The sequence below is a fragment of the Pinus tabuliformis genome, chromosome 5_2 (assembly GCF_031772625.1).
Source record: "Pinus tabuliformis cultivar Carrire ecotype Pingquan chromosome 5_2, CPIR1, whole genome shotgun sequence".
Lineage (NCBI taxonomy): Eukaryota > Viridiplantae > Streptophyta > Pinopsida > Pinales > Pinaceae > Pinus > Pinus tabuliformis.
In genome coordinates, this window is record NC_142306.1 from 165,406,747 (window position 1) to 165,430,685 (window position 23,939).

Here is a 23,939-nt window from a genome sequence, read left to right on the forward strand (position 1 = left end):
GGTTTATGGTCTATTGGTGAAGCATTAAGTGTATGGAGAATAGGTCTCAAGGTCAAAATTAGCTAGAAACATAATGAAGAAGTCACCAACAAAACAATAACAGGTGATCTAAGGTACTACTTTCTAAATAGGTAAAAGTGCATTTAATTTTTCTTGAATTTGTTTTATTAGTACTATTTTTGAGTTTTTTTTTGTGTGTGTATATCATATGAAGAGAGACTAATCATCTCTCTCTCGATAGTCTTACATTTTATTGTAGAAATTGCTAAGTTTTTGTAGGTTCCAAGATGATGAAAGAAGATCACTACATGCACGAGTACCTTTTTAAAGACCATGTTTCTTTCATAAGAGCATGATCATTCCATGACAAATCAAATCCATTACACCATTGCTACTCATTCTAAGCCTATAGTCGATCCACAAATTTCCATCTCCCTACTACCAAAAACTCATTTTCCCTTTGCAATCTTCATACTTTCTTACCTTATTTTCGCTCACCCTTAACCCAAATATAAAGTCATTCAACTCCATTACAAAGTTGAGTCACCCCATTTTCCTTTTTCCTTCCTGTCAAATAAACCTTGCTTCACTGCAAATTTTTCATCTATGGTCCTTCAAATTATTGTTTCATACTCATGTTAGATGATGGAGGATTCATTAAGCCCTCCCTTCTAACAAGTCTTTACCCATCGACTCTGACACATCATCTGGGATAAAGACTAGAGATCTTTCAAGTACCTCAAGGCTTGCATGCCTTAATGACAATTTCTCTTTCCAATAAACAATGGGAATACATTTTTTATGCTCCTATACCAATAGGTGTCATCTATCATGTTTGACTTGATGAGCTATGTAATATGTTCATACCTTTACTTGTTGCAAAGGTTTTCCATGTTTGAAAAAAATTAAAAACAAATGTAAAGAGGGTATACCCTAAAAGAAAAATCAAAGGGTAAAAAGAATAAGATGGTCAAAAAAGAGAAAGAAAATGAACCCCACCAAAAGAAAGACCAAGGAAAGTGTGCACGTCTAAATGCCACTACTTTTACTCTTGTGCAATAAACAATTGTGTGCAACTTGTCACCTATGCCACAATTGATGAACAGTCAAATAGTTTAAGCCTGACTAGTTCATATTTTCAATTTCATGTTTTAGAAGTAGAAAATAAAAATCTGACCAAACTGTTTAATCTTGGCAGATAAGTAGATAGGTAGAGTGAATAAAAGGAGCTCAACAGTTTAATCTGAGCCCTTGGATGTAATAAGGTTAGACTTAGATAGCTATCTACATGTAAAAGAAAAGAAAGTGTGATAAGGGTTTGCCAGTCTAAGTGCACACAAATAAAGAAGAAAAAATGTTAGGTTAAAGTGGGTAGGATAGGTAGATGATGTTGCAGAATTACATGTGATGAATAATGACTCTAAATGTGTTAATCTGTACTTTCATCACAAATACAAGGCAGACATTACACTGAAAGCATTTCGAACAAAGCAAGGTCAAATACTTAATTACCCCCCTCATTTTTCGCTAAATTCTCACTAATTCCCCTAATTACTAAGGCATTTGCTAAATTAGAGGGGCTCAGAGCATTTCTCTGACTTCTAGAGGGACTGGACCCTCGGCCCAATAGTTTATAAAGCCTGAAGTACTTAAAACTATTCATAAGATCACTCATTCACCTTCATAATTCTTTTCCTAAGTAAAATCCTATTTTACTTAGGAAAATAGGAAAATTGCAAATATTTATCATATAAACCCTTTTTCAACCTAAGCCTAAGTTTAACTACACATGTCAAATGTTTTATACTTAGCACTTCTCGTTTTCGTTGTCATATTAATTTTTAACTTATCTTGTATAAATCCCTTACAATATTTTCCCTTTTCCGTATTATTTAATATATTAAATAATCCCGAAATATTATATATCCTTCCCTCGGTTGAATACAACCATAATCCGCATTTAAAAGAGGATTAATGAGTTAATCCGTAATTCATTAAGAACCTTAATCCCCCGCCACACAAAACAGGATTAATTAGCCCTCGCGATTAATTAATAAACTTACTAGCCAATCCCGCCGCTCCCGATATGATTAAATTAATTCTTAATGTATCGGGCCCGCCTTTGTTAAAACTCCGCATATCGCTTCTTGTGTCAACCGTCTGATCAGGTCCTCAAGATCTAACGACTATTATCAATATCACGCGACCCTTTGTGACTGTGCATTAGCACGCGATCACAAAGCGGTTTTCTCCCAGCACCTCCGCCACGTGTCAAATGTTCTATGGAATCGCTGGCTCAAGGTCCATTACCCTCTTTCCCCAAAAGCGGTGCGATATGAAACCACTTACCGCCCTTCGGCATACAACAAAAACGTCACATCTTTTGTCGCTGACACCGCCTGGCGAAAATCCAAAACCCTTCCAACCTTTGACTTTGTAAATAAAACAAACAAGTCATTTTCATTGCTTTATACTGTAAACCTATGTGCCCATGCAAAAGAACATCGAGGTCAACTAGTTCAAGCTTCCAGTCGCCAACCTGCTCCAAAATCTTGCAGCCGACGCCAACCAGAACCCTCCAGCCGCGCCCAGCACCTACATTTTATTACTCATTTCCCAAAAGAGGTATTTATCAAAATCCCAGCTAAACCCTACAAATACTTCTTTTCCACTATTCTTTGATGAAAAAACCTAAAATTCATAGTAATTCAGTCAATATTTTCGTCACTTAAAATTTCCTACAGCTTCTGTGTTGCCTATTTTCACATAGAAAATCACAGTTTCCATCTAAATCCACAAGAACCAGACATGGGAACCCCTTTGGCTCTGAATGTTGCACCCCTAAATGCTCCCCACCGAGATTTAGACTATCTCCCTTTGGTTGATAAGTACTTCCAGCTAAAAGTCCTTACCACTGACAGAAATCGCCTAAAAGTATTTTTCCAAAGCAGAGATGACTACCTGAATTGCTCTGATATCCTAGGACTGTGGGAATCCAAGCTTCCTATGTACTTTCTACCTACAATTCAAGTTTTCCCAGAAATAATTCATCATTGCCATGTCAATTATGACCCTAATCGCCGAGCAGTCATGTCCCCAAGCCAAACAACCCTTTTTCCAATAATTGCCAAGTCAATTAACGAAATGTTACAATTTCATTCCAGTCAAGCCCTGACTCCCCTCTCCATGGGAGATTTACTAGAGAAATCAACCAAATTGTCCCAAGACGAACTCAATCGCCTCTGTCAAACTTTCATGTCACTGAAACATCAGCCTGATGGCCCACCTCCTTACCTGCAAACTTTCTTTACAGATATGGGAAAACTCATAATCGATATGATATCTTTGATAATGGGCTTCAATACTAGTGAGTACGTTGAAGAGTTAACCCTAGTACTGTTGTCAATTTTTACTCATGGACAACCCCCTGCTATCAAATATGACTATGCCTCCTACATTGCTGATAAGATTCATGACCAGTTCATGAGACTGGAAAATGAAAGAGTTTTCAAGTATACCACCTTTATATACCATCTCATGCTCTATTATTAGTCAGACAATTTCCCATTCCCTGTCCTGAAACTTGACACCAGAGGAAATCCAAGGTCTATAATCTTTTGGTCTGCAGTCTTCCATGATTCCTTTGAAACCCCTTACTCCTATAATGAATTCATTGATCTATTTGTTCATCCAGCAACCACCTTATTGACAGGGGTTTCCCCTCCCAGGATCAGTGGTGACATTAAAAAGACCCTTCAACTTTCCAAGCAGTACAAAGTGGGAGACTGGTATCTATACCAGAACTTCATAGAATTCAGGATATATGGTTGTGAGCTTGCCCCCTTCAAGTTACCAAAGTATGTTCCAATGCGATTGTTTGCATTGGAATACTATAGGCAGATGTGTAATTCAGATTTGATCCATTTTACCAAAGCCAAAAAGAAAGCACAGCTCAGGATCAAACATCAAATAGGCCCTTTCGTCTGCAACAGTAGAGAAGCAGGGGATGCAACAGAGAGAATTCTAGAAAACTACCTTAGATTACAAAAAAGTTTTGGTTGGGCCCCATATGACCCTCATGGCTTTATCTATGATAGAAGAATGAATAACAGGTTGTCTTCCTATATGCATCATAGAATCCTAGAAATTGAACAGTTTTCCAACATGGATGAATGGAGAGAAGGGACCTTAGTAGCTACTGATAGTGAAAAGGTGAACATATAAAATGTAATGAGAGATCTTGAAAATACTATTGACTTAGATTCTTTTGGGTAGGTACATTATGATAGTTCTCAGAGATCAACATCAAGAATAAGTGCCTCAGTAGCTGGGACCTCTGAAAGGCACTCACAGCAGACTAATACACCAACCACAAGAACCTCCAAGGGTAAAGAAATAGAGACAAGTACACAGGCTACTGAACAGTCCATAATGTCAAAACAGCCTAAAACATCCAAAGAGCAGGCTAACATCCAAATTCCTCCAACTCAAGTCAATGTGGTAGAACCACCCATCTTGCAGACTCCTCTGAATGAGGAGAGGACTAAAAAGAGAGACAGGGAATTAGCTACCCCTGCCAGTGGACCCTCTGAACAGCCTGGTGCTAAAAGGCACAGGCTGAATCCTCTTTCAGAAGAAGAATTCTATGAAGAAAATATGGATAGCCAAAGAAAAGAAGGTGTTGATAGTCATCAGACTTTCCCGGTAGGAGGGACACCTTCTGGCTCACAAAGACATGAATTGGAAAGACAACGGAGTGCAGAAGTATCATCCTTTAGGCCTCCAGGAAAAGAAAATCTAGATATCAAGAAAAAGTTTAAAGAAATTAAAGTGAGAAATGAGCCATTAAGGATCCAAGTTTACAATCAATATTTGAAAATGGCTCCCACAAACCAGAACAGGTTGATGTCAGCCTATAACATCAAAGAAGGAAAAATGATAATGAGTTTTTTCAAGCCCAAGGTGCAACAGCCTCAATCAGTTGCATATTACCTCAAGACTAACTTCGAGATCATGGCAAAAGACATCCATTCCCTGGACCAGATTGAATTACACAAACAGACCGGGGAGATGGTCTATTCTACACTAACAAGCAAGGCCATGATGGCCCAAAGGCTGGAAAACTCTCTAAACAATACAACTACCCAATCACAACTGGAGAAAGCCTCTTCACAGGCTAAAGACAACAGGTTTAAATCATTAGAAGAATTGATCATTGGGTTGGGCCACAATCCTAAAGATGTGAAGGCTGCAAAATCCTTAATTAAAAAGAAGGATGAAGACATCACTACTTTGAGAAAGCAACTGAAATTACCACCTTCACGGCACCCACGAACAGCTGAGGTTATACAACAAAGAACTGAAGAAGAGTTGATGGATTTAGTTCTGAAACTTAATGAGCAGCTAAACGAGATTGAACAAGAATTAGAGAAATCATTGAAGGACAAGCAGGGAGAGTCGACCTCTCAGCCTCCCAATGTGATTCCAGTAGTTTCCGCTGTAGTCCCTTCAACCCTTGGAACAGCTCTGGCACCTAATGTTCCAGTGGTCATAGCAGAGGCAGTAACAGCAACACAAATAGCAGGTACAACACAAGCAGGAATTTCGGGTCTTAGCCCAGACGAATTAATAAAACCAATGGAGGAATTGAAGCTCCAAGTTACAGAGCTGCAAAAGGTAAAAGAGCAATTTACTACCTTGGAGCAAAAGTGTGATCTTTCAAAAAACATTTTTTGCAGAGAAAGTGAGTGAAAACAAAGGATTAGAAAAAAAAAGTGAAATCATTAGAAAAGGATCTCACATTTGATAAACCCTTGGCATAAATCAGAAAAATCCTTTGGGCCAACATCACTCAGTCAATAAATGATGTTTGGCCATCTATCCAAATAATTTTTTAGCAGATGGAGTTGATAAAACTAGCCCTAGAAGAAGTCAAGAGCACAAAGGAAGAATTAGGAAGGATGCCTGAAGAGGCTACCAGACTGATTAATTTTTTGAATACTAAGAATAAATATGAGCTTGAAGAATTAGGCATTAGAGACAGAACATGGACTATTTTGGAAATTAAGAAAGTTTTGACTAAAAATTCCTTGATGCAGAATTTGGAAAGGAGATGCCTAAACATGCAGGACGAAATTGATGAATTTATGAAGAAATTTGGTGTATTGCAGAGTAAAGGACTTCCCAGAACTTTAGTTATCAATGATAAGCTAATGACATAGTTATATTATGATAATACGTTGGATAAATATGCAGATAACCAGGCCAACTCATCTTCCAGTACAGTCAAAGCAATACCTATAGGCAGAGTTCTTTTTGATAATCTTGAGAACCTATTCTATGTGGAGCACGAGATAAAACACCTGTTCCAAGTTCAGCCTAATTCTTTCAGATATACCGAGGCTGATGAAATCCTTAGAAAACTTCAAAGAACCATAATACCTCAGGAAAACTAGTGGGCAGAAACGATAGAAATTTTGTAATTTACCTTTGGTAAAAAGGTAAATTTCAATTTTTACCATAGTCAATGATGGTAACTGAAGATAAACAAGTATTAAATAGGTCAAAGAGTATTAGAGCAGGTAAAGAGTATGAGTAAAAACAGGGTAGCCAGCTCAGAAATACAAAAAATACAGTAGTATGCCCAATCATAGGGCCTGCCTCCAGCACATTCACAATAATAGGAACAGCAAGACATCATTTTTTCTTTTTCTTCTATCTACGAGACCATCTGTCTCTATTTTTCTTGTAACTTATTGATATTCATCCTATAATATATCTCACTTTGTTATGAGGTATTTTTTTGTAAGTTTTTGTATAAATACTCCCTCATTCGGAGTATTGAGTGTGGATTCTTAGACATTGTTGTAAAACTGATTACTTTGGAATAAAGTGTTGTTGGACAAATCTTTCATGGCTAGCTCGATGAAGAATTAATGCAAGGGAATTTTCACAGGATTCATGTGTCAAACACTGGATCAATAAGTATTCTATATCTCATGTGTTAATTTTTTCTGGTTTATTATATCAACTGTGTTACATATCTGAATGGTAAAACGAAAAAGAATAATTTAGAAAGTGCTTAAGTGCAATCTGTTTTCAATCGTTATTATTCTTAATGTTTTCCTCTAAACTAACATAAGCAGTGAATTCTTAATTGCTCCTGTTTCCTAGTTTACTCATTTTGATTATTTAGTAAAGAATTCTTAATTGCTCTTTATTGGTAATCATCCAAGTTCCCTCCCTTAAAATATGTTGAAGGATTCTTAATTGCCCTTCATCCCTTTTGAGTCCATTCCATCTTTTTAAGTCTTTATTTGCTCCCTATTTAGCTATCTTGCCCTGTGAAACAATCCCTTGTTGAGAAATCAAATCTAGTTGAGCCATCTTCTTTGACTCCATTAGCCCAATGGCCTAAACTATTCAGTCCTACCCCTCTGCTACTGAATTTCACCACCAAACACAATCAAAACCCCCAAACTTTCATAACTAGCCTAATATCTTTCAAGACAAAGCTAAAACTTAAAGAGAGAGCCCTCTCTGGGTATAGATTGGCTAGATTTATGTACCTAAAGTTAGTTTGTGGCTACCTCGGACCCCTTTCCTCTTCCCAACAACTTCTACGAAAATATTAGTGATAACATAGTGGCGACTCCCCGAGGGAACGAATAGTTTGTTTGTTACTATTGTCTATTTTATAAACTACAGATGGAGCCTGAAGTTAGCCAAGTAGCCTTTGAACTACTTTTTCTTTGAAATTGCATATTAAATCAATGCTACTTCAGTCTATCTCCTGTCTAGTTTATGGACTGAACATCTGGTTTCCAAACATTCGACCAGTTCTTCTTGTCAAATAAATCTTTAAGAAAGTTCAAATTCCATATCTAAAACCTCTTAAGGAAACTATTGAAGTTGTGTTGTTAATTCCATTTAAAGAAAAACCAAAAATACACCTAAAAATCTGGCTTCAGAAAGGACTCGTTACACTAGAGCTAATCCTGATCCCAATCCACCACAAGTGTTTGAAAATCCTAATCTGATCCCCAGAATTCTTAGGAGACAGGAAAGCCAAGAAAGTTCTGTAAGTTCCAGACCCCCTTTTAGATCAAGATCGTGTCTTGTTAGGTGGATCTATCTTGAAGACGAACCCTTTGATGAACATTTTTAAAACTCTCTGTTTAGGATATCTTCTGATTCAGAATTAATCGACCTACTCCCAGATCCATTGTTCATTGAAGACTTACAGCTTGAAATTGTTAATTCACATCTTGATAGACATTTGCAGAACTCCATACAATCTAATCTTTCCTTTGAAGGAACACCCAATCTTTCTGTGATCACTATTGCCTCTCCAAGTTCATCACCATTTCCTCAGACATCTCAACCTCAAACCACCCCTTCTACCTCTCCATCTACCACTTCAACACCTATCGTTATCCCAACTCCAGTTGTTGTTCCATCACTACCCGCTACAATGGCAAACAGATATACTCCTTTGGTATTACCAGCCAATTTAGGGGCTATGCCCCAAGACTACCAAAGTAAAATCACTCCATTTGATGGTTCTGGTACCTATATTGCTCAACAACATACCAAAAGAATGACTGATTACTTTGAAATATATGAAATAGATGTCGATGATGTAAGAATGAGAATATTTGTTCAAAGTCTAACTGGTTTAGGGCCCTACCTGCAAACAGTATAAACAACCTAGAAAATCTTTATAGGCAATTCTTAAACAGATGGGAAAAGAAGAAAGATCCTCTCCAAATCTTATCAGAATATGAAAACCTGAAGAGAGGAACACAAGAAACTGTGCAAGACTACTGCACTAGGTTCAATAATGTTTACAATGCTATTCCTCAAAACCTCAGACCTCCTCCTGATTTAGCATTAATCAAATTCCCTGATGGATTTGATTTTGACATGGCCTACCAACTTAGGGAAAGAGCTTCTCGCACTTTAGAAGATATGCAAAGTATAGCTGTCAGTGTTGAAGCCAACCTGATATCTAAACGAGCCAAGGCTAGAAGTGAAAGGAGAATACCATTGAAAGAAGAACCCTCAGCTTTTGAACAGAAATTGGATGCTATAATTAAAGGGATGGATAGGCTAGGAGATAGAGTAGAAACAATAGAAAGGAAAGCCCCTTGGGATGGTCAACCAACCAATACTGGGAGAAATCCAAATTTCAGGAAAAATCAAAATCAGAACACTGGAAAGACTGGTCCTAACCAAAACATTAGGCCCCCATTCCAGGAAAATTATGCTGAAGCCTCAAATTCTGATGAACCAGTAGAAGATACTCAAATAAATTTAATGGGACTCAATAATGAACAACAAATTTTCTTGACCCAAGAGGATCAAGAGGCTCATATTCTCAAACAATTCCAAACTCAGTCAAGTGAACCATTTGACTTTAGGGAGGGATATGATACAGCCATTTATGAAGTCCACAAGCAATATAATCTGAGGAGCAGAAGAATTGATGTCCCTAAAACCAACAAACAGAAAGCTACAAAACAGCCCATCAAAGGTAAGACGAATACTACACCTGTACATATTCTTTCTAGATCAGATCCTAATCCTGCTAATCCAATAATTGAAGATGTATCCGACAATCAACCTAATAACAGACAACCCTCCACTCCTCCTCCTCCCAAAGGAAATGTGGAAGAACCTCCAAAAGTTGATTTGGAAGCAACTTCAACTCATAACCCCACTCCTGAGAAGGAGAAAAGTACAGAAAATACAAAAGACAAAGAGAATCCCATTGTTCGAAATATAAGAGCTCAGACTCAAAAACCTTTTAATCTGGAGACTGAAGTAGGAAAACTAAAAATAGTTGTTCCATTGTCTAAATTAGCTAAACATGATGTCTACTGAAGTCAAATCAATAGATCACTCAAAATCACTAGAAATGAAGACTCAATAAAAAAAATTAATGACCAACCAGAATTGATTTTTGGCCCTGAAGTAAATGGAAAACCCTTAGATGGAGGAATTCCTCCTTTCTATGTAAGTTTGAACATACATGAAAAAATACTTCATAATTCCATGTTTGATTCTAGGGCATCTCACAACCTAATGCCCAAGTCTGTAATGGAAAAATTAGACTTAGATATCACCAAGCCATACAAAGACCTCTTTTCTTTTGATTCAAGTCAGGTGATATGTTTAGGATTAATAAAAGACTTGTGTGTTTCACTGATTCAATACCCTGCAAAGACAATCTTAATGGATATAGTGGTAGCAGATATTCCACCAAAATATGGCATGCCATTGTCCAGATCCTGGGGTGCAAAGCTTCAGGGATCTCTTCAACTGGACATGTCATATGCTACTATCTCAGTTTTTGGCCAACCCAAGAAGCTATACAGAGAAACTTTAATGAAATATGTAGTAAGTAGTTAGGAAAAACCCCAAAATTTCCCCATCTACTCAATACACTCTGATATGGATTCATTCATTCTTTACAATGTTGAAATTGATCCTTCCAATGAATTAGAAGTTTTAGCAGTAGAACCCAAAGAACTTAAAAAAGAAAAATCTAGTGTTCAAATCCAAGAAATCTCTTAGAACAATGAAATATCAGACTTACAAAAGAAACCAGAAGAAAGTAAAAAACCAGATCTCATAGTTAAACCAATTCCTAACACTCCTGATACTAATTATGAACATGAAATTCTTTGGCATTTAGAATTTGATGGCTCAGTTAATAAATTAGGAGCAGGAGTAGGAGTTTGGGTGTACAATCTTGAAAATGACCATGTTGAAGGCGATGCCTACAGGTTAGACTTTAAGTGCACCAACAATATGGCAGAGTATGAAGCTCTCTTGCTGGGTCTTAAACTTGTTAAAAGATTAGGAGCAATTAGAGTATCGGTCATAGGAGATTCTGATTTAATCATTCAACATATCAAAGGGAAGTATCTAACTAACGATCCTAGATTAAGATACTACAGAGGAACAGTTATAGAGATTCTTAATACTTTTCTAGAAACTCAATTTGCTAAAATCCCAAGAAAACACAACTTGCAAGCCCACAGTCTGGAAATGCTTGCTAGCACCTGCAAATTAGCTTTCGAACCTAATCATCAATTTACAGCTGAGATTAGACACAGACTAGCTATACCTAACAATGTAAAGAACTGGCAAGTGTTTGATAGTGATGACCAGTTAAATAATCTCTTGACTTTAGACGAAGAATTTTCTAACAGTCACATAGATGTAGATACAATTATTGAATTTGATCAAACAAATGAGGTAGAACAGGCATTCCAGAAGAAATAACAATTCAAATGCTTCATCCCACCAAGTTCACCAAAAAATAAGTGCAGGACCTTAAACAAATGGATATTGATGAGATTATTGAAGGAGAATCAGAAGTCATTGATTTAAAGGACAATCATCTACCTAAAGGATTAACTCCTCTAGAAGACCTCTTTGATTCTAATGATATTCCAAAGAAACCAAAGATGGAACCACTGAAAGTAGATATTGAAGAATATAACTTAGGGACGGAAGAAAACCCAAAAATGATAAAGCTATCCAAATCTTTGTCTCCTACCCAAAAATTAAAATATGTTGAACTAATGAGAGAATTCCAGGATGTCTTTGCCTGGAGCTATGAGGACTTGAAATCATATGACACCTCCATAATTCGGCATACAATACCTTTGAAAGAAAACCAGAAACCATTCAAACAAAAACTCAGACGAATTAACCCTGTACTGCTACCATTGATTGAAAAAGAAATTAAATGTATGTATGAAGCAGGGATAATTGCCCCTATTAGGTTTTCAGAATGGGTGTCTAATTTAGTACCCACTAGGAAGAAAACTGGGGAAATTAGACTATGTGTTGATTTAAGAAATGTGAATAATGTTTCACTCAAGGATAATTACCCTTTACCTAAGATGGATCATATTGTACAAAGGGTAGTAGGTTCTTCTAGAATTTCACTCTTAGATGGGTTCTCAGGATATAATCAGATTCTGGTTCATCCTGACGACCAGGAAAAAACTACTTTTACAACACCATGGGGCACATTCATGTACATTAAAATGATATTTGGACTTAAAAATGCAGGAGCAACCTTCCAAAGAGCAATGGACATAACATTTGCAAAAGAAATTCATGATTTTCTTGTTATATATCTGGATGATTTAACTGTTTTTTCTAAATGAGATCAGCAACATTTGGACCATCTCAGACAAGTATTCCTAAAAGTTTGTGTGCACGGGGTAGGTATTAAGAGGATATGTAGAAAATATGGTATCTCTTTAAATCCAAAGAAGTCATTGTTTGGTCTAGAGGAAGGTAAACTCTTGGGCCATATCATTTCCAAAGATGGCATTCGAAGTGATCCTGCCAGAATAGAAACTATTCTGCAGATACCTCATCCAAGAAATATCAAAGAACTTCAAGCTTTCTTAGGAAAAATAAATTTTTTGAGAAGATTCATATCTAATTTAGTTGAACTAATTAGATTTCTTAATGATATGTTAAAAAAGGATTCAAGTATCAAATGGATAGTAGAAGCCAAACAAGCATTTGAAGCAATCAAAATGGCTTTAACTAGAACACCGGTCCTAACCAGTCCACAATTTGATAGAGACTTCATAATATTTTCATTCACATCAGAACACACTATCGCAGTTGTTTTATTACAAAAGGATGATCAAGGATGTGAGAAACCCACAGCCTTTTTTAGTAAAGCACTCAGAGATGCATCATTAAAATACAAAATCATGGAGAAACAAGCTTTTTCACTTGTAAAAGCCATTAAGGACTTCAGAGTCTATATATTATACTCTCATGTGATAGCCTATGTATCAAATGCTGTTGTCAAAGACATCTTAACCCAGGATGGAATTGAGGGCAAAAGAGGTAAATGGATTGCTACCATATTAGAATATGATATTGAAATAAAACCTACAAAGCTAATAAAAGGATAGGGATTGGCCAAACTCATGACATAAAAAAATTATCAAGCCCAAGACATAAATGAACTGGATAACAAACAGGAGATGGCGACTCCACAAATCAGCCAGGCCTTCTTAGATTCACCTTGGTATGCTGATGTAATTTATGTGTTACTAAACCTACAGGCTCCTCCAAGGTTATCCAGAACAAAGAAAAGGTTTTTAAAAATGAAAGCTTCAAAGTTTTGTATTTTAGATAATGCTCTTTTTTGGAAAAATCATGAAGGAATTTTATTGAATTGTTTATTAAAAGAAGAAGCTGACAAGGCTCTCCAAGAATTTCATGCAGGAGATTGTGGTGGACATATTTACTGGAAATCAACTGCAGACAAGATCCTAAGAGCTGGATTCTATTGGCCAACCTTGTTCGCTGATGTAAAGAAATTCGTCACTACTTGCCATAAATGTCAAATTTTTGAAGGCAAGAGAAAATTGTTACCTTTACCCCTTAAACCAATTTCCACTGAAAAACCCTTCCAACAATGGGGCCTCGACTTCATTGGAGAAATCCATCGTCCCTCCTCTGGCCAACACAAATGGATTCTCACTGCCACAGACTATTTCACCAAATGGATAGAGGCCATCCCCTCCAGACAAGCCAATGACACAGTGATCATAGGATTCTTAGAAACCAACATATTGCCTAGATTTGGTTGTTCTAATAAAATCATAACTGATAATGTTGTTGCCTTCAAATCAAAGAAAATGATAAGTTTCTGCAACAAGTACCACATTACCTTAAGCCATTCTACAGCCTATTACCCTCAAGGGAATGGACTAGCTAGTCTTCCAACAAGAGCCTCATTAATATCATTAAAAAATTATTGGAGGAGAACAAGAAAAATTGGCACAAGAAACTGACAAATGCATTATGGGCAGACAAACTTGCCACCAAAAAATCCATTGGTACTAGTCCTTATGAGTTATTCTATGGCATGGAAGCTGTACTCCCTTCATCATTAGGAGTTCCTGTAATGAAATTACTTCAAGAAGCTCAGGTGGAACCTAATGATATTCAAAGAAGGATAAACCAGATCATCAATCTACAATAGACCAAAGAGGAATTGTATCAAAGATCCCAAGTGTTGCTGGAGAAGCTTAAGAAGTTATTTGATAAAAGGACCAAGGCAGATGACTTCTACCTTGGAGACAAAGTGTTAAGATGGGATTCCAGGAGAGAGGATAAGGGGAAACATGGGAAGTTTGACTTCCTATGGAAAGGACCTTATATTATCTATGCCTTACAAGGAATCAATACATATTATCTGAAAAACTTGGATGGCACAGAAACAGAAGAAGGACTAGTTAATGGTCGGATGTTGAAACATTACTTTGATCCTACTTATTAATGTATCCTGATTGTTAACATGTACATACTATATCCTTTGTACTGTCACAATTTGATTGGATAATAACTTGTTGGAGTTGAAGCCCGAAGAGAAGGCCCTAAGCTTCAGAAGTGCCACTGTCATATATACAATAAAGCAACAAGTAGAAGAAGGTTCCATAGTTCAGTCAAAATCATTTGGAGGCCATCTGACCTGTTGCTCTTGACTTTCCACCAGGAAAATCCATCCCCAAGTAGAGCCAGTGTTATGCTCCTATACCAATAGGTGTCATATATCATGATTGACTTGATGAGCTATGTAATATGTTCATACCTTTACTTGTTGCAAAGGTTTTCCATATTTGAAAAAAATCAAAAAAAATTAAAAAATGTAAAGAGGGTATACCCTAAAACAAAAATCGAAGGGTAAAAAGAATAAGATGGTCAAAAAAGAGAAAGAAAATGAACCCCACCAAAAGAAAAACCAAGGAAAGTGTGCAAGTCTAAATGCCACTACTTTTACTCTTGTGCAATAAACAATTGTGCGCAACTTGTCACCTATGCCACAATTGATGAACAATCAAACAGTTTAAGCTTGACTAGTTCATATTTTAAATTTCATGTTTTAGAAGTAGAAAATAAAAATCTGACCAAACTGTTTAATCTTGGCAGATAAGTAGATAGGTAGAGTGAATAAAAGGAGCTCAACCATTTAATCTGAGACCTCGGATGTAATAAGGTTAGACTTAGATAGCTATCTACATGTAAAAGAAAAGAAATTGTGATAAGAGTTTGCCAGTCTAAGTGCACCCAAATAAAGAAGAAAAAATGTTAGGTTAAAGTAGGTAGGGTAGGTAGATGATGTTGCAGAATTACTGTGATGAATAATGACTCTAAATGTGTTAATTTGTACTTTCATCACAAATACAAGGCAGACATTACACTGAAAGCATTTCAAGCAAAGCAAGGTCAAATACTTAATTTCCCCCCTCATTTTTCCCTAAATTCTCACTAATTTCCCCTAAGTACTAAGGCATTTGCTAAATTAGAGGGGCTCAGAGCATTTCTTTGACTTCTTGAGGGACCGGACCCTCGGCCCGATAGTTTATAAAGCTTGAAGTACTTAAAACTATTCATAAGATCACTCATTCACCTTCATAATTATTTTCTTAGGTAAAATCCTATTTTACTAAGGAAAATTGCAAATATTTCTCATATAAACCCTTTTTCACCCTAAGCCTAAGTTTAACTACACATGTCAAATGTTTTATACTTAGCGCTTTTCGTTTTCGTTGTCATATTAATTTTTAACTTATCTTGTATAAATCCCTTACAATATTTTCCCTTTCCTGTATTATTTAATATATCAAATAATCCCGAAATATTATATATTTCGCCCCCGATTGAATACAACCATAATCCGCATTTAAAAGAGGATTAATGAGTTAATCCGTAATTCATGAAGAACCTTAATCCCCTGCCGCACAAAACAAGTTTAATTAGCCCTCACGGTTAATTAATAAACTTACTAGCCAATCCCGGCGCTCTTGATATGATTAAATTAATTCTTAATGTATCAGGTCCACCTTTGTTAAAACTCCACATATCGCTTCTTGAGTCAACCGTCTCATCATGCCCTCAAGATCTGACAGCTATTATCAATATCGCGCAACCCTTTGTGACCGTGCGTTAGCGCGTGATCACAAAGCGGTTTTCTCCCAACACCTCCACCACGCATCAAATGTTCTATGGAATCGCTAGCTCAAGGTCCATTACTACCTTTCCCCAAAAGCAGTGCGATATGAAACCACTTACCGCCCTTCCGCATACAACAAAAACATCACATCTTTTGTCGCTGACGTCGCCCACCCAAAATCCAAAACCCCGCCAACCTTTGACTTTGTAAATAAAACAAACAAGTCATTTTCACTGCTTTATACTGTAAACCTGTGCGCCCATGCAAAAGAACATCGAGGTCAACCAGTTCAAGCTTCCAGTTGCCAACCTGCTCCAAAATCTTACAACCAATGCCAACTAGAACCCTCCAACCACGCCCAGTACCTGCATTTCATTACTCATTTCCCAAAAGAGGTATTTATCAAAATCCCAGCTAAACCCTATAAATACTTCTTTTCCACTGTTCATTGATGAAAAATCCCAAAATTCATAGTAATTCAGTCAATATTTTCGTCACTTAAAGTCTCCTACAGCTTCTGTGTTGCCTATTTTCACATAGAAAATCATAGTTTCCATCTGAATCCACAAGAACCAGACATGGAAACCCCTTTGGCTTTGAATGTTGCACCCCTAAATGCTCCCCACCAAGATTTAGACTATCTCCCTTTGGCTGATAAGGACTTCCAGATAAAAGACCTTACCACTGATAGAAATCTCCTGAAAGTATTTTGCCAAAGCAGAGATGACTACCTGAATGGCTCTGATATCCTAGGACTGTGGGAATCCAAACTTCCTATGTACTTTCTACCTACAGTTCATGTTTTCCCATAAATAATTCATCACTGCCATGCCAATTATGACCCTAATTGCCGAGCAGTCATGTCCCCGAGCCAAACAGTCCTTTTTCCAATAATTGCCGAGTCAATTAACAAAATGTTACAATTTCATTCCAGTCAAGCCCTGATTCCCCTCTCCATGGGAGATTTACTTGAGAAATCAACCAAATTGTCCCAAGACGAACTCAGTTTCCTCTGTCAAACTTTCATGTCACCGAAACATCAGCCTGATGGCCCACCTCCTTACCTGCACACTTTCTTTACATATATGGGAAAACTCATAGTCGATATGATATCTTTGATAATGGGCTTCAATACTAGTGAGTTCGTTGATGAGTTAACCCTAGTACTATTGTCAATTTTTACTCATGGACAACCCCCTGCTGTCAAATATGACTATGCATCCTACATTGATGATAAGATTCATGACCAATTCATGATACTGGAAAATGAAAGAGTTTTCAAGTAAACCACCTTTATATACCATCTTATGCTCTATTATCAATCAGACAATTTCCCATTCCCTATCCTGAAACTTGACACCAGAGGAAATCCAAGGTCTGTAATCTTCTAGTTTGCAGTCTTCCATGATTCCTTTGAAACCCCTTACTCCTATAATGATTTCGTTGATCTATTTGTTCATCCAAAAACCACCTTATTGATATGGGTTTCCCCTCCCAGGATCAGTGGTGACATTAAAAAGACCCTTCAACTTTCCAAGCAATACAAAGTGGGAGACTGGTATCTATACCAGAACTTCACAGAATTTAGGATATATGGTTGTGAGCTTGCCCCCTACAAGTTACCAAAGTATGTTCCAATGCCACTGTTTGCATTGGAATACTATAGGCAGATGTGCAATTCGGATTTGATCCATTTCACCAAAGCCAAAAAGAAAGCACAACACAGGATCAAACATCAAATAGACTCTTTCGTGTGCAACAGTAGAGAAGCAGGGGATGCACCAGAGGGAATTCTAGAAAACTACCTTAGATTACAAAAAAAATTGGTTGGGCCCCATATGACCCTCATGGCTTTATCTGTGATATAAGAATGAAGAATAGGTTGTCTCCCTATATGCATCACCAGAAATTGAACAGTTTTCCAACATGGATGAATGGAGAGAAGGGATCTTAGTAACTACTGATAGTGAACAGGTGAACATAGAAAATGTAATGAGAGATCTTGAAAAGACTCTTGACTTAGATTCTTTTGGGCAAGTACATTATGATAGTTCTCAGAGATCAGCATCAGGAATAAGTGCCTCAGTAGCTGGGACCTCTGAAAGGCACTCACAGCAGACCAATACACCAGCCACAGGGACCTCCAAGGGTAAAGAAACAGAGACAAGCACACAAGCTACTGAACAGTCCATAATGTCAAAACAGCCTGAAACATCCAAAGAGCAGGCCAACATCCAAATTCCTCCAACTCAAGTCAATGTGGTAGAACCACCCATCTTGCAGACTCCTCTGAATGAGGAGAGGACTAAAAAGAGAGACAGGGAATTAGCTACCCCTGCCAGTGGACCCTCTGAACAGCCCAGTGCTAAAAGGCACAGGCTGAATCCTCTTTCAGAAGAAGAATTCTATGAAGAAAATACTGATAGCCAAAGAAAAGAAGGTGTTGATAGTCATCAGACTTTCCCTGTAGGAGGGACACCTTTTGGCTCACAAAGACATGAATTGGAAAGACAACAGAGTGCAGAAGTATCTTCCTTTAGGCCTCGAGAAAAAAACAAATCCAGATATTAAGAAAAAGTTCAAAGAAATTAAAGCCAGAAATGAGCCATTAAGGATCCAAGTTTACAATCAATATTTGAAAATGGCTCCCACAAACCAGAACAGGTTAATGTCAGCCTATGACATTAAAGAAGGAAAAATGATAATGAGTTTTTTCAAGCCCAAGGTGCAACAACCTCAATCAGCTGTTGAATACCTCAAGACTAACTTTGAGGTCATAGCAAAATACATCCATCCCCTGGACCAGATTGAGAACACAAACAGATGGGGGAGATGGTCTATTCTACACTAACAAGCAAGGCCATGATGACCCAAAGGCTGGAAAACTCTCTAAACAACACAACTACCCAATCACAACTGGAGAAAGCCTCTTCACAGGCTAAAGACAACAGGATTAAATCATTAGAAGAATTGATCATTGGGTTGGGCCACGATCCTAAAGATGTGAAGGCTGAAGAAGCCTTAATTAAAAATAAGGATGAAGACATCACTACTTTGAGAAAGCAACTGAAATTACGACCTTCAAGGCACCCATAGACAGCTGAGGTTATACAATGGATTTAGTTCTGAAACTTAATGAGCAGCTAAAGGAGACTGAACAAGAATTAGAGAAATCATTGGAGGACAAGCAGGGAGAGTCGACCTCTCAGCCTCCCAATGTGATTCCAGTAGTTTCCACTGTATTCCCTTCAACCCTTGGAACAGCTCTGGCACCTAATGTTCCAGTGGTCACAGTAGAGGCAGTAACAACAACAACAACAACAGGTACAGCACAAGCAGGAATTTCGGGTCTTAGCCCAGATGAATTAATAAAATCAATGGAGGAATTGAAGCTCCAAGTTACAGAGTTGCAAAAGGTAAAAGATCAATTTACTACCTTGGAGCAAAAGTATGATCTTTCAAAAATCAATTTTGCAGAGAAAGTGAGGGAAAACAAAGGATTAGAACAAAAAGTGAAATCATTAGAAAATGATCTCACATTTGATAAACCCTTGGCAGAAATTATAAAAACCCTTTGGGCCAACATCACTCAGTCAATAAATGATGTTTGGCCATCTATCCAAATAATTTTTTAGCAGATGGAATCGATAAAACTAGCCCTAGAATAAGTCAAGAGAAAAAAGGAAGACTTAGGAAGGATGCCTGAAGAGGCTACCAGACTGATTTATTTTTTGAATACTAAGAATAAATATGAGCTTGAAGAATTAGGCATTAGAGACAGAACAGGGACTATTTTGGAAATTAAGAAAGTTTTGACTAAAAAGTCCTTGATGCAGAATTTGGAAAGGAGATGCCTAAACATGCAGGAAGAAATTGATGACTTTATGAAGAAATTTGGTGTATTGCAGAGTAAAGGACTTCCCAATCCTTTAGTTATCAATGAAAAGTTGATGACACAGTTAGATTATGTTAATAAGTTGGATAAATATGCAGATAACTAGGCCAGCTCATCTTCCAGTACAGCTAAAGCAATACCTACAGGCAGAGTTCTTTTTGATAATCTTGAGAACCTATTCTATGTGGAGCACGAGATAAAACACTTGTTCCAAGTTCAGCCTAATTTTTTCAGATATACCGAGGTTGATGAAATCCTTAGAAAACTTCAAAGAACCATAATACCTTATGAAAACTGGTGGGCAGAAATGATAGAAATTTTTGTAATTTACCTTTGGTAAAAAGGTAAATTTCCATTTTTACCAGAGTCAATGATGGTAACTAAAGATAAACAAGGATTAAACAGGTCAAAGAGTATCAGAGCAGGTAAAGAGTATCACTAAAAACAGGGTAGCCAGCACAGAAATACAAAGAAGACAGTAGCATGCCCAATCATAGGGCCTGCCTCCAACACATTCACAATAATAGGAACAACAAGACATCATTTTTGCCTTTTCTTCTATCTACGAGACCATCTGTCTCTATTTTTCTTGTAACTTATTGATAGTCATCCTAGAATATATTTCACTTTGTTATGAGATATTTTTTTGTATGTTTTTGTATAAATACTCTCTCATTTGGAGTATTGAGTGTGGATTTTTAGACATTGTTGTAAAACTGATTACTTTGGAATAAAGTGTTGTTGGACAAATCTTGCATGGCTGGCTGGATGAAGAATTAATGCAAAGGACTTTTCACAGGATTCATGTGTCAAACACCGAATCAATAAGTATTCTATATCTCATGTGTTAATGTTTTCTGGTTTATTATATCAACTGTGTTCCATATCTCAATAGTAAAACAAAAAAGAATAATTCAGAAAGTGCTTAAGTGTAATCTGTTTTCAATAGTTATTATTCTTAATGTTTTCCTCTAAACTAGCATAAGCAGTGAATTCTTAATTGCTCTTGTTTCCTACTTTACTCATTTTGATTATTTAGTAAAGAATTCTTAATTTCTCTTTATTGGTAATCATCCAAGTTCCCTCCCTTAAAATATGTTGAAGGATTCTTAATTGCCCTTCATCCCTTTTGAGTCCATTCCATCTTTTTAAGTCTCTATTTGCTCCCTGTTTAGCTATCTTGCCCTGTGAAACCATCCCTTGTTGAGAAACCAAATCCAGTTGAGCCATCTTCTTTGACTCCATTATCCCAATGGCCTAAACTATTCAGTCCTACCCCTCTGCTATTGAATTTCACCACCAAACACAATCAAAACCCCCAAAATTTCATAACTATCCTAATATCTTTTAAAACAAAGCTAAAACTTAAAGAGAGAGCCCTCTCTGGGTACAGATTGGCTAGATTTCTGTACCAAAAATTTGGTTTGTTGTTACCTTGGACCCATTTCCTCTTCCCAACAACTTCTACGAAAATCTGAGTGATAACAACATCAATGTCCCATGTTTGTCAGATCTTCTAGGTGACTCGACTTCGACACATCTATTTGTACCTAGTAAGATGTACTTAGGCATCTTGAATCTCATTGGCATCAATGGTAAGTAGTCTCGTGTTGGTTAGTGGCATTCATTAATGGCTAATCATCCAATAATTTCTTTTCTATGTTCAACATCGACAAATCTATTCACATATATACGAATTATGCCACTGGGTGGGAACAAATGAAGACTATATGATTTTAGCAGCTTGCAACATGACTTAATTCAGAATCCAACAGCCATAACAATAGAGATTCCAATCTCATCCTCTATTCATACAACTAAGAGAAAGAAAAAGCATATCAGATTCTTTTACTTCATAATCCATGATCCAGCAGCAACAACCACACTCTTCTATATACATAGCTTGTCCACTTTTTAGGTAGGTGAAGGTATGTAATTTTCTAATATTTAATCATATAATTCCTTAAATGCTAAAATTTTGATTTTGGAAAATCCTTCACCTAATTTATATTCCCTTTCTCATTTTCCAAAAACTGAAAAACCTTGAGTTGGGGGGAAGGGATATTCACATTTCATGTGACATGTCACATTTCATTTCATCCTAACGAGCATATTTTTCCAATCAACTATTATTGCATTTTGATTCCAAAAGTTTATATGTTTTGCAATGATCAATTGATGAGCACATTAAATGGCTGACAGTCACTATGGGACTTAAAAAGGAATTCTCAATGTTTTCAAGTATTTTTATGCAACAAAAATAACAAAAGTATTGTTACACAAGAACCAATACTCATAAAATTTTGGTTGTCACACAAGAACCAACCATAAAAAAATATATGTTGCAATCAAATATCTTTCAAAGTACACTTTGCAAAAAGAATAAAGTTATCAAATGATATGATTATGCAAAGTTAAAAGAGAATCAATACAAAGCCAAAGCTCATATAGAAGCAAAACATTTCAAGAAGATCAACTTATGATTAAGGGAATCAATGCAATAGTTGCATGAGGACATGAAACATCTTCAGTTGGGGGGTATGTTGGGCCTCCAAAATGTCATCCACTTTTACCCACATTTCCATCATTTTACCCTCATTTTGTAACTCTATAACCCCATAACCTTACATTAAGTAACCATTTTCATGATTGTATGGGTTTATCATTATTATTTTCCAAGTAATTGATTTTAAGTATTTTAAGATAATTTATGATTAAATATTAGGAAATTAACATGTTTTCATATGTATCTAAAAGTGTTATAATTTTTCTGATATTGTAGGCCTACTTGGATATTCTACAAGGGTCCTATTTGGCCACCCAACCACAAATTCGAATTGCAAATTCTAACTCGTGAAGATTTGTGGAATAATTGTAGAAGATGTGGATCATTAACTATGCACATTCAAAGGAGAAGAATCATGGATGAGAGAATTTTGAGAGGATTTGTATCTTATATTTTTAGGAGATTGGTTGTAACCACAAGAGATAAATGTTGATTTAGGAGAGATCTAAGGATCTATATTTATTGAATAGTTATCTTCAATTTTTGTATAAATAAGAGTGCACCCTTCATACAAAGGGTTGTTAGTTGTTGTGAGTTATTAGTTACAAAGTTGTTAGGTGTTACTGTTAGTGTTAGTTGCTAGTTTCTAGTTGGAGGTTCCAAGTTCCATCCAAGATGTGATTTGTAAAGTGAGGATAGAGAATTCTCATAATATTTTGTATCTCATTTTATGAAATACATACCGCCACTTTAATCTCCAAGATGTAATAGGTTTTCGGTGTGCTTGCTAAGGAATGGAGGGCCACCATCAACCATAGTTTGCGTATCTTTGTACATATTGGTAACATTGTGTAATTATGTTATTTCATTTATTTCCAGCATGTGTGATTTCATTTATGCAAGTGTGGTTTGATTTCAATTATGCAAGTGTGATTTCATTTATGCAAGTGTGGTAGGATTTCAATTCTACAAGTGTGATTTCATTTATGCAAGTGCGATTTTCATTTTCAAGCAAGTGTGATTTCCTTTATGCAAGTGTGATTTCAATTTCTTTATGTTTGGAATTAGATTGGATTGATTTAATTAACTTTGTAATTAGTTTCAATTACATTAGAGTAATCTATTCTGATAAATAACCACCTAGTACATATAGTACATGTATACCTCATCAGTCTTCGAACCCCGAGTTGACAATTAATGACATGGATTTAACTCATAATTAAATCACCCAACAAACCTCACTCTTCTTCAGATTGATTTGTGTAGGTCTAAAATTGCAAGGAATGATCTCTCACGTGCGAGGAGAATAAATTAAGTTGGAGTCGTAGGGTTCGATCAAGGAAAATTTGGCTATAGCCGCTAGGTTGATAGGGTGCTCCCTGCGGCTGGAGGGCTACAACCAAACTGATTGGCACTAGGTCCTTGCGGTTGTGACGTAGAATATTATAGGCCTTTGATTAAAAACCTGGATCAATTTTGGAGACTTTAACTTTGATCAGATTTGTCTATTGGGTTCATGTCTTGGATAT